The sequence below is a fragment of the Arvicola amphibius genome, chromosome 14 (genome assembly GCF_903992535.2).
Source record: "Arvicola amphibius chromosome 14, mArvAmp1.2, whole genome shotgun sequence".
Classification (NCBI taxonomy): Eukaryota; Metazoa; Chordata; class Mammalia; order Rodentia; family Cricetidae; genus Arvicola; species Arvicola amphibius.
Genome location: NC_052060.1, coordinates 27,590,926 through 27,612,493, shown reverse-complemented (window position 1 = coordinate 27,612,493; position 21,568 = coordinate 27,590,926). Strand labels below are relative to the sequence as shown.

General features: G+C 37.7%; 1 long non-coding RNA gene across 2 annotated transcripts in view; it reads left to right on the top strand.

Moving 5' to 3' along the window:
• Positions 1 to 15,098, top strand: part of LOC119800943 — a 50,293-nt gene extending 35,195 nt beyond the window's left edge. For both annotated transcript variants that reach the window (XR_005283111.1, XR_005283112.1), the window contains one exon: positions 14,442 to 15,098. This is a non-coding gene — a long non-coding RNA (uncharacterized LOC119800943). The remainder of the gene's footprint in view (positions 1 to 14,441) is intronic.
• The last annotated feature ends 6,470 nt before the right edge of the window (positions 15,099 to 21,568 follow it).

Sequence of the window (21,568 nt, the reverse complement as noted above, 5' to 3'; positions counted from 1 at the left end):
TCCGTGTGTAAACAATAGGCAACGGAAAGGCTCACGCTATTTTGTACTCACTTGTCTCTAGCGTTTTTCTAACCACTAGCAACAAGTTTTGTTTTGTTTTTGTTATTTTAATTTGAGGTTCAGCTACATATCTGAACACACCCTCCCCATCTTTTCTATCTTCCCAATTATCAGTCTTCAAAACCACTTTCCCTTCCTCTTTAATCTTTTTACTGATTTGGCACTAGCAGAGCCGCCTGGTACCAGCTAGGGTTTCACTCTCCTTCAATAGCCTTGCATTGTGATTGGAAGGCTAATTTGCTTAGGACTTGTGCAATCAGGAGCTTTTTCTCAAAACAGAAGCAGCAAGCTGCTTCACACCAACGTATACTTGGCCTCTCTCCTGTCAATCCATATGTAGCAGATGCAGATAGAATCTGTTGGTTGGCAGAAGAAGTTCTGTGCACATGGCTCCTATTTTTAAGCCTCTGTTGGTTCCCAAGTGCAGAGAATGTGGCTTGGTATGGATGGACTCTGAATCCCCTTTTTAAAAAGAGGAAAGAAAAGAAACCTAGACTCAAAAATCCATGCAGGCAGATTAAAATTAGCTTCTTGCTGCCAATGTGTGTGTGTGTGTGTGTGTGTGTGTGTGTGTGTGTGTGTGTGCATGTGTGTGTGTGCATGCACACGTGTGTTATGCATATTGACCAGAAAAACATGAATAATTCAACAGTCTCCAGCCTAGCCACTAAGGTCTCAGCACTCTGAATAGAATTGCAATGACTCCTATAAATCATATGAGTCGTGAAAGGGCCAATGTTTTTATTGGCAGATTTTCTCTTCACTCTCCACCTTTAGAAATAATATTATTACAGATGCACAGATACATGAATTAATGGCTCCTTAATTTTAAATAATTGATGCTAAAGGCCATCAGGGAAGATTGCTGTAATATGTCATTTTATAGGGAATAAAGGCCCAAAGAGAATTTGGAAAAACATATTGTGTTCTGTCTTTAATGATAAAAGTACATTGACTGATTTGGCTTTAATCAAAACAATAAATAAGTTACATATGGGATACTTCAGATTACTTTCCAGACAGAAAGAACCAAGTGATTTTTTTTAATTTTAATAATTATTTAATAGGAAATGTTACTTTTGTGATTACCTTTAAAATTATAAAACATACTTCAAATTTCTGGCCAAAAATAATTATTATTTAAAGTTTGTTTTTATTAACTTGCCTTATTCTATCTGAACCTACACTTTATTTTTCCTTAATCATTAGGCCATACCTCACCTTTCTAATAGCATGCCCACTGTATAACTTTACCTCCTGGTAGTCTGTAATACCTGACTACATTTAGGAAGACCAAAAGTAAGCTTGACCTTGCTAAGGATATAATGATGTAGAAGGATACTTTTTGGATAAAGGATGCAAGGATGTCTAGAAGAGATGTAATTGAGGAGGAGTTTTTACCATCATGGCTCTAGCTACTCAGATTATTTTCAGTATTCTCCAAGCCTGATATAAGTACTGCCATTAATCGCAGACAATGCCAGTTCTAGTTTATGATTTATTTTTATTTTTTATTTGTGTGTATGTTTCTTTGTGTGTGCATGTGTACTTGCGTACAGGTGCCCAGTGAGGCCAGAAGAGGGCGTCAGAGAGCCTGAGGCTGAAGCTAAAGCTTTGGTGAACTTGCTCTATGTGGTCGTTGGGAAACAATCTCTGGATGGTTGCAGGATCAGTATGCACCCTTAACTGCTGAGTCATCTCTCTGTTGCTTGTCTCCCATCTTGATTTACAGTTTGTATCTCAATTTAGAAAATTCTCACCCGATACTTGTCACTAGTACATCCATCTGTCAATCACTAGGTCCTCCCTAAGCTCCCTGGCATCCATATGACTTTTATCATCTGGGATGTGGAGCAAGGCTTCTTAAAATATGGTTAGCTTATAAATCAGATTAATGGACTTTGACCAATTCCTTTTAATGAAATAGAAAATATTAGTAGGCACATCTATGGAAAATTAATGGACAGGGCTAACTTTCTGAAACGTTTGTTTTAATTATAGTTGTGTCTCAATGTTACTAAGCCAAGATTCAAATATATTTATTATTAGAGGCTCTAATCAAAACATTTGAAAAGTTCTCATTTACCTTCCACCCATAAAATCAAAGTGATTACTTTACCCATCTTACTAAAGAATGGTTAACAATCCAGTTTAATTTTCCTAGCAAAGTAGGTAGATGAACAAGTGGGTTACTGACTTGACATTTATCACTCAAAACAAATGACTCTTCAAAAGTGAAGTTTATTCATATCACCTCCTATTTCTGTTAAAGAGGGGTAGTGGTGACAGATGTACTTCTCAGCTCATGAATATTTACTACCGCCAGATCAACATGCTGAGGTAATCAATGGTCAACCCCATATCCCTATAGATCCAACCCAGTTCTTTTACTGACAATTCAGGGTAGAATTTTAAAAGCACAGATGTTTGAGTTCCATCATTCTACCTCAGGAACACAGTAAATTGTTTCCTTAAATGACAATAACCAGAACCCAGCTCTCAGCCGTCTTTCACATCTATCTCAAGTACTTACACAAACCACATTCTTTTTGCTTTCTTAACATGACTCACCTTGCTGGATTTGAAACAGTTTTTGATATCCATCACTAAACATTGTGTCTAACCTGCTTCTGTGAACTGACCCTGAGCCCTTGCTTCAGGACAGAACTTTTTATTCAATTTTGGTCTCTCTGGAATTCTGTTGTCAGTTCTACCAACCAAGTGAGTTGGATCTTCTCTGTACAACAGTCCAGAATGAGAAAAAAGACAGGAATATGTCCTTTACTCATCATGAAGTTAACACTGGATCTTGCTTCCCTTCATCTCACTAAATGCACACAGATAGATGTTTCAGAAGAAAATAGAAATAGATTGTGTGCAGGAATGGGATATAGGATGGTAATAACCTATGAGTTTGTAATGTTTTCTTTCTTAACGTGGAATTATTTTCTCTATGTTTTTCCTTCCTCTCATTTTACTCCCCAAATAATTTAAAGCAAACTGTTGTAAGCTAGGTTTCTAGAGCATTGGCTATGGAACTGAGGGTTGAGGAACAGGTTGATGTATTAAAAAAACTTTCTATAAAAATAATCACTAAGGGAGCCAAGAGAATTGGGTGGAAAAGGGGAGAGGAAACACTCTATGGGCTGTCATTTGCATCTATCCTAGAGTATCAGACACACATCAGAATAAGGGGATCTGCTCCCTGTCAGGTGATTCTGTGTCTCTTGTTCTCTCTATTAAGAAATTGACTGACCAGAGAAAAACTGAAGAGAGGTAGGGTTGACTTCTAGCTGCTTTGGTTCTCCTTGGACCCAAGGTCAACTCTTACTGTTACCAGAGGTATGGAGTGAAAAGCACTAGGATATGTAACATCTCATCTTTTAAGAAACTGGGGCCAAGCAGCATGTGTATTGAGTAACAAGGAGTCTACCTGAGTCTCTAGTCTGAAGATTGACATGACTTTCCAAAATCATAGAATCGTCACTAGAGCTTTATTTTAAACCGAAAGGATCATATTTTTCCATTTCTGATATCAGAATTAGAACAGTGTTGTTCTAGATTCTGATAGAATAAGGCACAGTGGTACAAAGTGTTCTAAAAGTACCTAATTGTACTGAGTGCTTCTTATATCTTAGACGCTGTGTTAAGAGGAGAGTATATGTTATTTCTCTTAATCTCATTTAATTGTCTCATCCATTCTCTGATAGCATTAGTATGCAGTTGAGACAGGCAGTCTGACTTCTGAGTCAATGTCTTCCTCCAAACGGGAGCTACCATAGGTTCTGCCAAATTGGAAAGATAAAACTGGGATCGCTCATTCCAATTGCTGTAAATAAAATTTCCACCCCACACAAGTAGAAACAAGCAACTACAAAAACCACCTTAATAGAAGGATAACTCCAAGGCTTTTCTCATTAAATTGGATTCTAAGATTCATAGTCTATGAGTCCATATATTGGTGTTCCAGATTGGGGAAATTTGGAAATTTTCAGACAGTAATTACTATTATCTCGAGATTCTTTATGGAAACCCAGTTTTCTATCCAGGCTTCAGAGATCCTAAGTCCTACAAAATTTATTGTGTGTCTTCAATATTGAATTAAAATAAAAAGCTAGGGTGGGCCAGTTCATGCCTATAATCCTAGTAATTGTTACACTGAAGCAGGAAAGGGTTTAGGAGTTTTAGGCATTTCTGGGCTACATAGTGGCTTTCGGTTCATGCTGGATTAAAGAACAACACCCTGTCTTAAAAACTCTAAAACCAAAATGAAAGTAAAACAACAACACCAAGCAAGCAAAACCAAAACAAACCATGAAAGGGAGAATCCAAGAAGGCTTGGAAGTGTAAAATTGAGCTGAACATGAGCAAAGCACATCGTATGTGTGCATAAACTTCTCAAAATATCTACCTACCTATTTATCTGTCCATCTGTCTATCATCTATCTATCCACCTGTGTATATATTCTTACCTAGTCATATGCTTTCTTTTAAAGAATAAAACATTTTCTGGTCCCTTAAAACTTAATTCAAATGTGGTCATCAATTATCTGGACTGAAAAACAGCCTTCATGGAAATTCTAGAGACTTAAGAAATGTAATAAAAGTTTGTCAAACATAGGATCTCAGACTTTGAATGTGTACTACATGTAACTCTTATTCTATGTGTGTGGGGGGTATTTATATACATATGCATGTAGATATGTCTTTCACAATGCCAAAAGAGCCAAACTTAAAACAATACTGATCCACAGAACAATACAAGACCCACACATTTCTTAATTTATACTCGATGATTATTTATCTCTGTATTTGATATATATCTACTACTTAAATTTATATGGAGTCCAAATCTTTTGGTGTCTTTGATACCAATTATATTTGGATATTGAAAAGTCAGTTTCACCTCTTTCCCTTTTTCTTTAAATTTTCACCTTTCAGCGCATGCACACCTGTTACACACACACACACACACACACACACACACACACACACACCCCAAAATTCAACCAACTTTTTTTCTAGTGTGTAGTTCATGGTATCTACTAATCTGACATAGAAAAATATTTTTTTCTTAGGAGTCAAAGAAATTACCTCTTAGGAATAAGACCTAGAAGTTCATGGAGGTGTTTTGTTGCTTGTGGCCTTTTTTTTTTTTTGCAATCCACAGTATGCATGCGTGCTCTTTCCCCCTTCACTCTGCAGTTGTTTCTTGTACCGTATGATACTCTATGGTACTGCAACAATAACTACACACTGACTGTGCCCCTGTTACTGCTGCTTTATACAACCATCTCCTGCAGAGTTTCTTACCTGGTTTACTTCCATCAGCAGCAATTTGTGAGCCTCTGATGCTTTGATGTTTATATTAAACTGTGAGTCTGTGTCAAAGAAGCTGTGAATTCATTACCAGAAGGCTGCGATTCGTCCCTAGAACTCGGTTTTAGCTACCTGGTTTTCCCTTCATCATTAGTTTCTGATTTTTCTTAAATTTAGATTTGAGTTAGAGTAACTGTTTTATGTGCTATTTTCCTAAGTGCCTTTTAAGAGCAGAAGAAACTATATGCTTTAACAAAAATATGTGTAGATGTAATTATTCATCTTCCCATTAAAAAACGTTTCCTAAGCGTTTTGCACCTGTGTAAAGAACTGTCTCATTTTTCATTTTAGCAATTCTCCCTTCTGAGTAATGGGCTCAGGTTTTAGTTAAACACTGACAGCATTTTCCTACCAGTCCTCGTTACTAACCCACCCAGTGATATCAGCATGGTGGAATAGGTGATTGCATCCTTTTGTGTCAGTGAATCTGTTAAAGTCATATGATCTTCGTCTTTCTAAGCCCCCCAAGTGCTCATCGAGAAATAATATAAACGTCCTTCAGACACTGAGCTCTTTCTCTGTCAGGAAACCTATTAAAGTCATATGATCTTTGTCTTTCTAAGCCTCGGTTTCCCCAAGTGCTCTTGGAAAAATAATATAAAAGTCCTTTTGTGCTGTGTAGACTAATGATAAAAATGATTGGACTAATGTTCGGGAAGTATTTCACAATTCTCTTAAGAAGCCATTACACAAGTAGCAAGTACTATTATTATTTTGCTATTTCAGCCTCCTTATTTTTCATCTCTCAAAGTCATTTGGGTCATTTACTATGAAATTTTCTGATTCCTTGACAATTTTTAATGGCCCTTTGAGGGCTGCCTAATCCCCTTGCTGATGATCCATCTGCTGGCACAGTTCGTGCTTTGCACAACATTAATATTCAGGATTAAGAAAAATAGTTGTAGCTATTTTGTGTCTCGCTGAAATTGCTTATCTTCTGGAGGAGAAATTTATGATCTTGCCTTTTGAATTGGATTTGTGTAGTTTGCGCAGACGACTTCCTTTGTGGAGAGGAGGGTATGGAGCTTCTCAATGCACATTGTTAAGGAAAGTTCTGGAAGGAAATATGAGGATCATGCATTCTCTGAAATCACTGTCATGCTTTTTCCTGCAGCATGAGAGGATTGATGTTCTCTTGACTACAATCACAAATTAGCAATGCCAGTTCTGGTAGTATGGAGTACAAGCTTCATATTTCTCTCTCTCTCTGTCTCCCAATCTGTCTCTGTCTCTCTGTCTCTGTCTTTCTCTCTGTCTCTCTTTGTCTCTCTCTCTCTGTCGCTGTCTCTCTCTGTGTCTCTCTCTGTCTGTCTCTCTCTGTCTGTCTCTCACTCTGTCTTTCTCTCTGTCTCTGTCTGTCTCTCTCTCGCTCTGTGTGTGTGTGTGTGTGTGTGTGTTGTTAAATTCACATTTTCACAGTACTTGAATCTAAGAAATAAAATAGGGTAGCATAATTTCTGACTTTTATTTAATCTCCTGAGCTTCTGCATAAAGGAGATATGATCACAGGTGACTTTTTCTATAGACTTGTATCATTATAAAAAAATCCTAGAGGGTCAAGAAAGGTTAAAAAATGTAACTAAGGGAATACTACTAACTAATTTCAAAATAATATAAGTAAAATAGTTTAAAACTTTTAACTTGGCTTTAGAAACCAGTAAACATAAAATGATATACTGTTAATTTTAAAAGTGTCCAATTTTAACTTTGAAATTTGATCCCTCTGGCTCCAACAGTCCCTTCTCCTCCTTTTTTGTTGGATTTGTGAGCTGCAGGATTCATAACCTCTGCCTAATGTTTGGCTGTGGGTCGTTATCTGTTTCTATCAGTTGCTGGATGAAGCCTTTCTGATGACAATTGTGTTATGCACCAATCTATGTTGTAGAATATCATTAGTCATCATTACATTGACTTTTTCTCCCTCCAGGTGTGTATGCTTCTATCCTAGGTCTTTGGTCATCCAACCTGTGAATCGTAGTGCTCCACACAATAGGCTTTCTCTTATGGTATGGGTTATGGGTTAGATCAGTCACTGTTTGACCGCTTCCTCAATCTCTTTGTCACATTTACTGCAACGCATCTCATAGGCAGGACAGACTGTAGGTTGAAGGTTATATGGCTGGGTTGGTTTCACACTCCCTCTACAGGAAATGTTGCCTGGTCACAGGAAATGGCCAGTTCAGGCTACATATCACTATTGCTAGAGGTCTTGAGTGGCATCATCCTTACAGCTAATCTAGGCTCACAGAAGCTCACAGAAACTGAACCAACCAACAACCAGGGAGCCTGCATAGGACTGACTTAGTCACTCTTTATGTATGTTATAGTTGTGTAGCTTACTTTTCTTGTTGGACTCCTAACAGTGGGGGCAGGGGCTGTCTCTTGATTCTTTTATTGGTTTTTCAGGTCCCATTCCTCATACCGGGCAGCTTTGCGAAGATTTAATGCATGGAAAGGTGTTCAGTCTTGCTGCAATTTGATAACCTATGTTTTTCCTGAACAAAAAAGGAGGAAGAATGATTTGGGGGTGGAAACAGAGGTGTCGTGTGGGAAGGACTGGGAGGAGAAAAGGGAAGGGAAACTTTGACTTTGTTGCAAAATTAATTAATTAGTGTAAAAATGAACATTGAATAGAATTAAGCTAGTTCCCTTGTCTTGGTAGTTTCATGAAATATTTTTTTTTCATGCTTGAAGATATCAAGTGGTTCTGGTTTTCCAAATTCTGGAGCTGGTGAGATTGCACAGCAGATAAAGGGCATTTGCCACTAAACCTTACCATCTATGTTAGATCCCAATATTCCCATGGTGGAATGAGAGAACTGATTCCTACAAGTTTTTGTCTGATCATCACATACATAGCATGGTGTGTACACACCCACCCACATAATAAATAAATGATACATGTATTTTAGTGGTTACTTGTATCTACTTCTTATTTAATTAAAGTGAAGTTCTTGAACATTACCCTGCCATCATTATGCTGAGTTTACACTGCTAAACATTTCAAAATGGATATATTATTTTCTTTTCCATTCCTGTCATTCATGTTCTCTCCTCTTTCTCTCAGCTCTCTTTTTCCCTATTATTTTCTTTAGTACAAAATTTTATCTACAAAATATGGAAGCTCTAGAATAGTCACTGCCTATTTATCTATGACAACACTAGTCAAAGATTCTCACCACAAAATGGACTGATCATCTGGCATAGTGGACATTTTATAATCCTAGTGCTTGGGATGCAGAGGCAGGCAGATCTCTGTGAGTTCAAGGCCAGCTTGGTCTACCTTACTGTTACACAGAGAAGCTCTGTCTGGAGAAAACAAACAACAAAAGAGGATTGAGCATGTATCTAACTCTCCAGAGTTATCTTTCATTTATATTCTTAAGAAGTTGCCATCAAAACATAACTTTAAAATACCACAAATTCTACATAAACCCTAAAAGGAGGGTTTTTTTTAACATTTATAACCTAGTTTTATTTATAAGCATAATACAGGAAAAAGTTATATGTGGGTCTGTTACTCATTTCTATTTTAAAAAATCTCTATTAAAATTGTTGTTCCATTTCCCTGGCATTAAGACTACATTCTTTCTCGTTTCTTCTCCAGTTCTGTATTTGTCCTCTTTCCTCAAAAAAAGTTAACTGTTTCCACAAGGTCATTCATGTCTCTCACCTGGCAATGCATTTATAATCTCTATGAAATAACTTTCTGAGGTCTCGATGGATTTTTAATTAGTTTTTACTCCCTCCATGATATCTGATACTATCCTAAGTAGAAATTTCAACCTATTTTGAAGTTTATATATTCTTAAGCAGCCACACATTTTAATGAGACAGATATCATTAAAGTCCCGGTGAAACAGGGGGAAAGGGACATTGGTATGGTCACTATGGGAAATCTAATTGTGGGATGGACATTTGACAATCACAGTGAGATGTCTTTCACTTTTTAGGTGTGACCATGAAACTTCATCATAGTTGATAAACATCCATTTCTCTATAGATACATGATAATTCCTGAGAGAAATGAACGGAGACTTGGGTTTACAGACCCTCAGTCAAGACAGAAACAGCTGATGGAACAGAGCAAGGTCTTGGTGGTTATCGAGTTTTTTCTCTTGTATGTGTTTCAAAATATATACTATCAAATGATTTAAATAAGGAAAGGATGTGCATCTTGGAAAGACTTCAAAAATAAGGATAATGTCTTTTAAACCCAGGACAGTTTGTATCACAGGCTGCATAAATATACATTTATTTATACCAATTAATTAACATAACAAATTTTATAAAAAGTTGTTGTGGTGTGGTTTTGAGACAGGGTCTCAGAGATACCAGGCTGGCTCCTGACTGGCTATGTAACTCAGGTTGACTTTGAATCTTCCTGTCTCTTTTCTGATTACTTACATTCCGGATGCATACCTCTCAACTAGCGTCATTTCTGTTGCTCTGATAAAGTAACCTCACAGAAAGCAACTCTAGGAAGGAAGGGTTCCCTATAGCTTACCATTTAAGACTATAGTTCCATCACAGCCAAGAAGGTAAAGCAGCCAGGAGACTCAAGCAGCTACTTACATCATATCTACCATTACAAGTAGAGAGAAGCAAATGCATACGTGCTTAGTATTCAGCTAATCTTTATTACTCACATACACTCCAGGACCTCAAAACAGAGTGGTGGGACTCAACTTACGGTTTCTTCTTCCCACATCAACCAAGGGAATCAACACAGCCACCCACATACGTGCCCTCATGCAAAACCAAGCAATCAATCACTCAACTGGTCTTTTCCCCATGTGATTCTAGGTCATGTCAAGTTGATAGCTGAAATTAGCCACCGCAACCACCATATTCACTGTTATGTGATCTTGGGGAACATACCCAGTGCTTCTTGCATAGGGGGCTATACTGACTGAACAACATCACCAGCACAGAATTTTTATCGATCATAAAGCAATAATTCTCAAAGTGAACAATACCCATTTCTTTTAGATCATTTCTCATGCTCTTTTTAAAATATATATTTCAAATTCATTCTCTTCTCATACATTATGCCCCAACCTCGACCTGCCTTCCTTTCACTTCTCCCAGCCTCCTGTATGACTTCTATTCTCCTCTAGATCCATTACTCCTCTTTCCCTTTAGAAATGAGAAGACCTCCTAGGTTGCTAGGGCTAGCAACCGAAAAGGACATAACAAGTCCAATAGGAGTAGGCACAAATTCTCATATCAAGGCTGTATGAGGTAACATAGTTGGAGGAAAATGGTACTGATCCTTGGCAAAAGAGACCATTTATGCTCTTAATCTAGGAACCCTTATCTTCCTATATTGTATTGCATATGTACTTTGTCTAAAATGACATCTGAGTTTTTATGACTAAGGCATGGTACAAAGTACCCTAGCATCTATTGAACTCAACTGGACTCCTCCCATTTCCTCTGCCCCCCTGTGCTTCTCAGAAACTACCTCTTCTTGGCTTCCCACTGAATAAGAAGAGCCTTGGGGCAAAGACAGAATCCTATCCCTTAATCTTTGGGATGTCATTTATCACAGAGTTTCACATATATTAAAAACTAGTTTCAAATGGATGAGTAAGTGAAAAAAGTACATAAGTCTGTGTAATGTCCTAGTTGAGAAGTCTCACCACTAAGATGTTCTAATTGAAAAATATGCTCTGTCATTTCTATCTTTCCTTTCATGGTGACTATATGCTTTTGACACTCTCGGAGTACTACAGTTTGGCCGACTCAGGTGTCTAGGAAGTTAAGGTTTTGAATGCTCTGAAATTCATGGCACTTTCCCCCTTAAAACTCAACAGCTTTGCTTGATTAGTTTAAGGTCTTTCCACAGTTCCTATTCTGCAGCCGTCTTCTTCCTGATAGACTACCAGCCAAAGCTTCCCTCCCTGACAGACTTACTTCCCTGTGGACTTTCCCAGACTCATTTTCTGCTTACTGTTTTTTGAAGCACAATATTAGAAAGGAACAGAGGGTGAACTTCATACTACATTTCCGTGTTTTTGCTATCCATGTTGTGTATATATATAAGACACCCTTCCCTGAAGCTGAGCCTGCTACCTGGAGAGCAATTTTTATAGAATCTCTTTGCTGAGTCAAAGATATGAAACCACTGCCTCTTCAGAGACCATTTCAATTTCTGTAGAATTCCTACAGGGGAAAACAGTGGGGAGGTCTTCAAACCTGTGGGAAAATTCGGAAAGCTGTCAGTTTTCCAGCCCTCTTGACTTCTTTCTGCTTTCCCTGAATGCAATGCGTATGTACATAAGAAGAAGGCTTGCAGCCCCTGGGGAAACAACGGGGGACATTCATGAGTTTTCTTTCCAGTTAGATGAGCAAAAATCTGCTTACCGGAGATGCACAGTTCCTTTCACATAAATTAACTGAGAACCCAGAATATTTCTAGAATTTGAGAATACCTCAAAACAATCCTTTCCTCAATTGGTATTTCAAAGAGTGCTACAACTTTGAAGAACCTTTTCCATTCGTAGGGCAAGGGAATTAGCATAATGGTTGCTCTAGGGAAATGTTAGAGCCTGGACAGTTGAATAAATAGTTATAGGGGGTATTTAGAAACCTCCAAGCAAGTTTTTCTTGCATCTTTGGCTTTCTTTTGGTGTGATCTAGGATTGTGTTTAATTAGAAATGAAGAGATTTGGAGATATTCAGAAAAGCTGAAGAGGTGTACTAAGGAACAGGCTCCAGACACCATGAGGATAAGTGAGGATGATAACCTGAAAAGGAAATACTACCTGTACTCTCTACAGTGAGAAGGCCAAATGGGCAGCATTAATTTGTCCCCAGGACAAATGCCAGTCCTGTAGGTTAAGCATGTATTACTCCATTTCAGAAATCACTGACTATTCCTCTTTTCTCTAAAGCTAGAATATCAGCAGGTGACTGAGGAAACACTTGAAACAACAAATGCCATTTTCTCAAAGTAATATACTTTCAGAACTCATAGGGGACAAAAAGTATTCAAGGTAGTGAAGATCAACACCTTGGCACAAAGACAGGAAAGAGAGGGACAGGGAAGACACACAGTGACACCATTCTTGTGAAGAACAGAGAGACTTTGATATCTTAGCAAGTTCCAAATGAACTCTGACATATACACTGCCCTAGAAATAGAGAAAAATGAAATTTTGATTTGTTTTAGCAAGCAGCATATATAAAGTACAAATCCATCTTCGCTTGAGAGAAAGAAGCAAGATAATTTGGAACTTGTATGCTGCTTCTCTGAAAGCATAGTCTGGGAAGTTGGGATGTGTGCTCCCCTGGTTGATTCGCATAGAACTCTTTCTTTTATGTGCACAGCACCAACAAACCAGAGGATGTCTTCATGTTTGAAGTAACAGTAATAGACACAAGGATTTTCTATAACATTTTTGTTTGTTTTTTATTTTTGTTTTACAACTTTTTGTTTTTGCGCCAATTCCTTTAATGTTGTGGTGACTTTTTTTCTCCTCATGACAAACTGAGTAGAAGAAGGAATGTGAAATAAAGTATAATATAAGAAAAGGAAACCAAAATTATGGAGAGCTGATTAGCAAAGACTATAAATATATAAAGACTATATATAAGACTTTATATATATATGTGTGTGTGTATGCAAGTATATAGATATAATTAATAATTTCTAATACCTATTAATTTTTTTTGACCTTTAAAACTCATTTGATTGTGTTGAAAGTTGTTCTTAAGTTAACACACTGACATTCATATCTAATTGATAAATTGGAGGTTGGACAGATATTGTGTTTTGTGTTGCATTAGGAAAATTGACAGGTGGTATTTCAGATTGGATTTTACCTGTAGAACAGAAACCGATATTGCACAGGGATATTAGATATAGAAGTAATGCTACTGTATTTATATGACTGGCATTCTTCAGGTGTTAGGTCAACTGGTTCATGCCTAAGATTGTGTTCTGTAGATTCTGAACTATATAGGTTATGTAAAAACGCTAAGGCAACAGGATTACTACCATCTCTCTCTTGTCTGGATGAGAAGAATATTGATCCAGATCAATAAAATTCAAATAATAGTTCATGAAAAGTAAAAGAACTGGTTAAAATCGTGGACCACTCGTTGCTTAGACCTAGCTCAAAGGTGGCATATAACATTTCTACCAAAGTTATTGTCACAGTTATCAAAAGTCACTTGCACCTTAAAGTTGGAGAGGACCAAGTTAGAAATTACTTCCTTTTGGCAACTCTATATACTCATCTTACCACATGAACTTTCATAATTGTCTATTACCTGCAAACTAGGGTTTTCAGATTAGAATATATGCAGCTTATATGATAAAGAGAAGAAAATGAACAATACACTAAAATACATGCACTAGAAAATCCATTTATACTAAAAGCTAAAAAACTGAAGAATAAAATTATGATTTGATTTAAATTAGAAACATCCATTTTAATTATCATTTGTATTATTTTTAACTGAAATTAGGCATGTCTTCTTACACTCAGTGAATGAATTTGTAATCATGTCAGTTTTATGCAATATCAGGGCACTCATGAAATCATATAAACATTTTTCAAAGGTATTTTTTATATTAAACAGAATCTTCAGGGTCCTGCTATATTCTGTGCAAATATAAAGAGATGTATGGAGCTTCAGAGAGATTTCCACAAAAGGCAGGGGCTTGCATGTATCTGTGTGCATTTTTAAATGTATGCACCTTGTTGTACTCTGTCTGCTTGATACTCTAAACTAATTCTGCAAATGACATCTCAAAGACTGGAGGAGTCTTCCGTGCTCACACACACAATGCGACGGCTTCAGACACTTTTCATTGTGAAGTGAAGGTACAGGCTGCACAGCTCCAAATGCTTCTTGTATTAAGATGAAAGCATTTTTCTAGAAGAGCATCATAATATGTTTGGGATCATTTTTCTTGTTTACTTGTGTTAGTCTTTGTTTCTCAGCATCTTTAACTGTAAGCTCATCCCATTATGCTTTAAATACTGCAGGTATCCGAGGAGGAAATGAAGATGGCTTGTGCTCACTGCTGCATGGAGTCCAGTAAAGGTTAACGAACTTCTGTGGAAAAAAAAATGGAAGATTCCATTTAAACCCAGGCCAGTGAAGAATATAACAGTTTTTGTAAAATCCGCTATAACTGTACAGAGACCTTTTCAACTTGAACCTTATATTTTTGTACCTAAATAGGAAAAGCTACAAAAAATGTGGTTCTTCATTTTGAAATGAATTTGCTTAACATCCATCCACGCTATTTTCTTCATCATCTGTTACAGAGAGTGAAGAGGTTGACATTCAGTGGTCCATAAAGAAAACCAAATAGCTCTCTATGGGTGTTGAATAAAGGCCACAAGATCACTCAGGATGAAACGTTCTCAGGCCTGAAACAAAGAAGAGCCTCCAAGAAACCGACCTTGATAGTATATAATAAACCATGTGTTAAACTGGAGGACTGTCAAAAAAGTAATGTTGTATCATGGAAATCACGATTTGTTTTACCAAAACTTGTAACACATATCTCTGAATGTCTTTGAAGTTCTTTAGTGAAACCATAATGATTTACCTACTTAAAAGATGGGCATATATTGGGTTAGCATTTTAAACAAGATTTTAAACCCATGCCTGAATTAAATTCTTTTAGATTAGAATGTGTTTGACAGCTTTATTTTGTTTAAAAACTGCCAACTTGTGCTCCTTGGGATAAATCTTCCATATTGAATTTTCCACATAGAAGCACCGGGCAACTGGAGAAGGAAGAATCTTTTCTGGAGAAAAATTCATGAATTTTCAAAACATGTGAATGATGTGATGATTAACACTTTTCTCTGTGGTAGAGACAGGATCAGAGAGTCAGGAGAAGCAAGCAGAGCACGGGATTTGGCAGTGGCGGGGTGTTACGGATGAGTTTGGACATGTTTCATTGCAAAAAGAACAAAGAAATCAAATTGGAGTTAGGAAGAGAAATAGAAATAGAAAAGTGGTTTTGTTAGTTTCAGAAGACACTTGGTACCGTAAAGTCTACAAGAAAGGAAGAGGTAAAAAAAAAGAAAGGTTGATGTAAGAACATTTGAGCCATAGGAATCGCTTCTCATGTGTGGACTAGATAGGAAACAGCAGCAATATGAGGGAGGTAATTCAGAATGCTGGCACTTATGCTGACAGTCTCAGCATTAAATCATCTTTACGAACATGGGGAAGGTGGAACTGTGGAATGGCTGTAGTTAAGTATGTTGGTGCCTTGGGATGAGTAGATGAGAGCCTTTTCCCATTGCTACTTTTCCCAGAAAACAGATGAGGGTAACCCATAGATGGGTGCCCAGCATAGTTGAGTGAATTGGATGTTACTAAGAAAGCAAGTTGTCTGTGAGTTGGGAAGTATGAGTGGTGCCAAGGGTCAAGGCTGGATGAGATGGCAGAAGTTACCATGAACAAGGAGATAAGATAAATTTGAGGCAAGGAGCTGCGAAAAGAAATGGGAAGAGATATGGATATTTTCAGAGTCAAACACAGGAGACAAAGAGTCCTTTTTAATCAATTTACTGCAAACTTTGCAAAGTAGGTTGTGTGAGGGTCATTCTGTCTACAACAGTTCTATGGCTGAGAAGATAGTAACATATGACACTTTCTGTCTATCAGAGCTGTGGTCTCACAGGCTGAGAACAACACAAAGAAACCTGATTATTCTATGTCCCACAAAAAGATTCTGATCCACCTCATCAGGATACTGAGAGCTTGAGGAGATGGTTCAGATGCTTTAACCTCCCTCACACACACCCCCCCCCACAACTTCTAGCCCCTGTATTAGAAATGTTTGTTGAAGAAAAGAATTTCATGGGAGATTTTAGAGTGCTCTAATGTTTCTCCTTCTTCATCATGTAAACAGCCTTCTTCGGATCCGAAGGAGCTGTGTCCCTCCTCCTTCATAGCAAAGGGAAAAAAAAAAGGCTCTCCTAGGAGTTAAATGCACTTCCCAATACTCAAGGATGCAAGACTGGGTAGATAGTTCTTGGAAGAAATTTGACCCAAAGGAACTTTAAAGAGATCAGCAAAGTCTTCCAGATCATAGCAAAATGACCTGAGCAGGGGAACCAAGCAAGTAACCAAGCAACAGACACAAGATCTCATAGGCTGGACAAGTGGTGGATTGATATGTTAATTTAGGAGAGCAAGTGTGAATGGCAGACTAAGTCATAGACACTGCCGCACCTGAGCAACGCCGGCTTTTCCCTAAGGGTCTACAGAAGGCTTATTATTCAGGCCAATCCTGACTTCTTCACTAACCATGTCTGCCTTTCTTTATTTTCTCACCCCTTCTTCTAAGGTTAGCCCATAGTGGACTGAAACTATTGGACTCCTTGAAGCAGGGGAGGAAAACACATCATTTTCCCACTCCACCACAGGCTTTTATGCTTGAGAGAGGATTTAGTGGCATGTGAAGTGAGTGTGACAGGGAAACGGAAAAAAAACTTGGATATAAGTTTCTTACTAGATTACTACATTAAACATGAATTCCTATTTTAATCCCCCTCAGTAAGTCCAAGAATGGAAGTTGTCAGAAGAGTTACAGAGCCTACCTGAGGCTTCACCCAGAAGCAAAAAAGTTGCCGATCCCCAAGGCGGGTTTGAATAATGAAGAAAGGAAATCATGTAATGAGTAACCTCCCAAGTGGTTTGTTTTCAATGTCATGTACTCATCCTTGTGAGGACTGAGGACTTGATATATATTGTAAGGTATTGCCAGATGACCTCTGAGCATCTGAGTCCTGTCATTCTGAGTAGTTAGGAACTACTAAGATACTTTCTGCAAGTTAATGACTTTATAGTACATCCTAATTGGCTCCGAAGGGGAGAGGGTGATATTTACTAGAGCATGAGAGACTATTTTAGATAAGTTAATTCTCCTGTGGTTTAGCTTTTAAAATTGAATAAGAATGAATATGTTGATGTATGAGGTAGAGTGTGATTATCTGATACATGTCTTCAATGTCTAGCAATTGAATTAGACTTATTATCATTAACATCTCCTTAAACAACTGCCATTCCTTTGTGATAGGAGCCCATAAAGCCTTCTGCAGTGGTGACCAAATTTTGAAGATCAAGCAAGAAAAATAAACACAAGGAAAGATATTTATTTTCAAAAGGAATTATGAGTTTTAAGCTTCAAATTAAAAGAATTAGTCCATAAGAATTTGAAATCAGTACAGTCCATCTTACTAGTTTTGATTGAGGTCTAAGAAACACATGGCTTGAGAAGGCCCCACCTCTGGTTTGAATGTGTTCCTAGTCCCAGTCCGTTTTCCCCTCTCTCTTCTTTCCTGATCTCGGAAAGTACCAAGCTGTGTTACAAGTCCTGGATTCCACTCCCAAAGCCCCAAGCTATTGCATTATTCGACTAATAACTCAAATCATTCTCCTCAATTTCTTCTTCTCAGGTATCTCATCTCAGGTTAGATTAGATTAGAAACATAGCAATATACACATTGTATACAATTTTATAATGGTATAAATACATCACTGTTAATAGTGTAACAAGTCTTCTTTGCTTTACTGATATTAGGGACAATGTCTTTTTCAAGTTTTATTACTAGGATCTCGCCCCAAAACAACTCTCTATAAACATTCTGAGTAGTTGCACTTCAAGTTCATAACCTTAATATCAAGAAGGTGATCCTAAGACAATCTATTCCATCCTCCCATGTTCCTTGAAGATCCATCCTTTCCTGTTTCTTCTTAAATATTCAAATTCAACTCCACCCTTTTTGGTTTTTGAATGTTTCCACAGCCATTTTTCTCCTTTCTCATCACTGGGAAAATTCCCCTGTGGGGTGATTCCTTTCTCAAATAAGAGGCTGGTGGACTTCAAATCACAATCAACAACAGTTATGCTGTGTTTTTCCAATGTGATCTTGCTTAGAATATAAATTTAGATCTTCTATATTTTGAGTATGGGGAGTACGGGGAGTATGGGAGTTTTGGAAATCTCAGAGTTCTGGATACTCAACCAACTTCTTGTTATCCTCTATGAAAGCCAACCCGAATTAGAGATATTTTTGGAAATAATTCTGCCTTTTGTTGCTTCATTTTCTCTACTTTCTAGGTCAATCAATTTTTCATGGATGGGAATACTTAAAACACTAAGAATCCCCAGGGCACAGATGCTTGGAGAGGGCTACATTCGCCATTGCTGTCTTTCAGACTGGAATTCAGTTTCTCTTACTTCTCTCTTTTAAAAGTAGACTCCTGTAGAGTTCCTCATTTTTACAAGTCGTTTCCCTTCTCATCTGGTACCACCTCTCAGTTCTTCAGTTCCTTACATCTAGTTCTATCCTCCAATTCAGTGACCATCAGCCTTTACATCTTTCCCTGAGCCATCGTATGCTGTGCTCCAAATTTTTCCTCTTGTACCCTAACAAGTCCCTCTTCCTTATTTCTTTTCATGCTCACTCAAAGACATTCTCATCATCTTTCCAGTCCCAAGACTTCATATTCAGCTTTGAATTATGCATTTTTTGATGCTACATACCCGAGGTTGCTACCCTGGTTCAATTCCTCCCTGTGCCTTGCTAGGACTAGTGTGATAGAAATTGAGAGAGTCTAGCTTACTGGAACTTACCATCACATCCTGCAGACAGACAGACCTTTTTAAGAAACCTCTCTACTTCACTACTCCCAAGCCTTAAATGACTTACCTTTACCAAATGAATTTTTAACTCTCTTAGACTGTTCAGATGGCTCCGAGGGTAAAATGCAAGCATAAGGACTGAGGGTAGATAGCCTCTACCCTTTCAAGTGCCAAACTGGTAGCAGATAACTCATCTTTCTAACATACACAGGATGCCTGGAGCAAAGTGGCAAACCAGAATACATAAACTATTGATCTCCAAGTTCTCATAAGGAGATCTCATGAGATCTCATGAGAGAGATCATGGATGAAAAATTTTATTGATCTTGTGCCTCTATACTAGTGTGCTGGCACATGCAAACACACACACACACACACACACACACACACATCACCACCACCACCACCAACAACAACAACAACAACATCAATAACAATAACATACAGAAAGAAAAATAACAATAATAAAATCCCCATATTTTGTTTGTGAACATTTCTGGCCCTCTGAACTATACTGTGATGGTTAATTTTAATAGTCAACTTGAAACCTCTGCAATCTCCTCGTAAAAGAATCTCAATGGGGGACTTTCTAGATGAGATTAGCCTGTATGCATGTCTATGGAGGATTATCTAGATTACACCAATGAAAGTAGGATTATCTGACCACCCTGGGTGGCACCATTCAGGCAATTCTGAACTGTATATCAGTAGAGAAAACTAGCTGAGCTCATGCCTGTATGCACACATTCTATCTCCACTCTGGCCCATGGATGTGATATGCCCTGCCCCTTGAAGGTCTTGCTACTGTGAATTCTCTTCTACAATGAACTGCAGCTGTGAACTGAAATGAGCCCCCTTTTCTCTAGGTTGCATTGTGGCAGAGTATCTAAACATGGCAGCAGGACAGAAAATGAGAACATATACTTAAAAAACATTTTTTAAGATTCTTTGAGAATCTCTTTTTTATTTATTTATTTGTTGTGTGTTGGCATTTTGCCCTGTGTGTATGTTCTTTTAAATATTTATTTATTTGTTTATTTTATGTGTATTGGTGTTTTGCCTGTATGCATGTCTATGTGAGGGTGTTATATTTTGGAGTTACAGACAGGTATGAGCTGCCATGTCGGTGCTAGGAATTGATCCCAGCTCCTTTAGAAGAGCAGTCAGTGCTCTTAACCACTGAGCTATTCATGCATTGAATTTTGATCATATTCACCCATCTCCCAGAAATCCATCCCCCATTCTATACCCATCCAACTTTGTGTATTCACTATTTTTAATTCACTGAATCAAATTAATACTGAATACATACCTTTAGGTAAGAGTGTTAGACCTACCAGGGATAAAAATAACAATATAAAGAAATCTAATTCTTCTCCTGGCAGCTATCAATTTCCAGCAGTTCCTCAGCTAAGGGTGGAACTTCACACCCACCTTCAACCTCTATGCCAGGGATTTTATCTGACTTTCAGGGTTTCGTTTACACTGTCACATGTTCAACTGTCCTATTGTGCCCGGAAAACACTATTTCCTTGTAGACTCTACTGTCTCTGGCTCTTACAATTTTTCTACCCACTTCTTCCACTTGACCCTTGAGTCTTGGGAGAAGGAATCCAGTAACAGATATCTCATTTAGGCTGAGCACACTGAAGTCATTTATTCCAGATCCTCGGAAAGTTGGGTTGTTCCATGCTAATTACCATCTTCTGTAAAAAGAAGCTTTTCCGGTGAAGCTTGAGAGATGAACTAATCAACAGGTATAACAAGTCATCACAACTCTGTTTAATACTGTGTCCCATTTACAGAATAATAGTAGCAGGTTCTCTCCCAGGGCCTACGATGTGTGTAACCACAGCTTGGTGGGCCTTGATAGGTTAGGTAGGTTCCCTTTTGTGATGTGGATCTTAAATCTAATTAGAAAATGGTTTACCCTCAAGCTATTTACTTCATTATTGCACCTGTGGGCATGTCTTACCAGGCAGGTCATTATTATACCGCACAGGGTTCATAGACAGACAAGATTTTTTTGGTAAGTAGATGGGACTGGAAAAAATCACTTTGAATGAGGTAACTCAGATCCAGAAAGTCAAACACTGAATAGTTGATCTTATTTGTGCATTTTAGCTTTGGATCTATAAATATGTGTGCTTTGGAGCACTCATTTGGAATACCTACAGAGTTATAAAAAATTAGTAAAGACCCATAAATTCAACTTGTGATTCTTGCCTCCATCTGAAATCTATGTTCAACAGAATCCTAGAATCATTTTGATACCTTAGCCAACAGTACCTGATACTGAGAGTTGCTCTATTTTCTGTTTGTGTCTCTCCTCACCAAAATGTTAAACACCAAGCCCTTTCCTGTCTTCTTGCAGTTGAGCTAAAGATAGCAGTGACAAAGGATGCTTTCAAATACACAATAAAAATTTTTAAATGGTGTAGATTTTAAAAATAAAATTAAATGAAATCATATGAATTCATTTCTATTGTCTCTTAG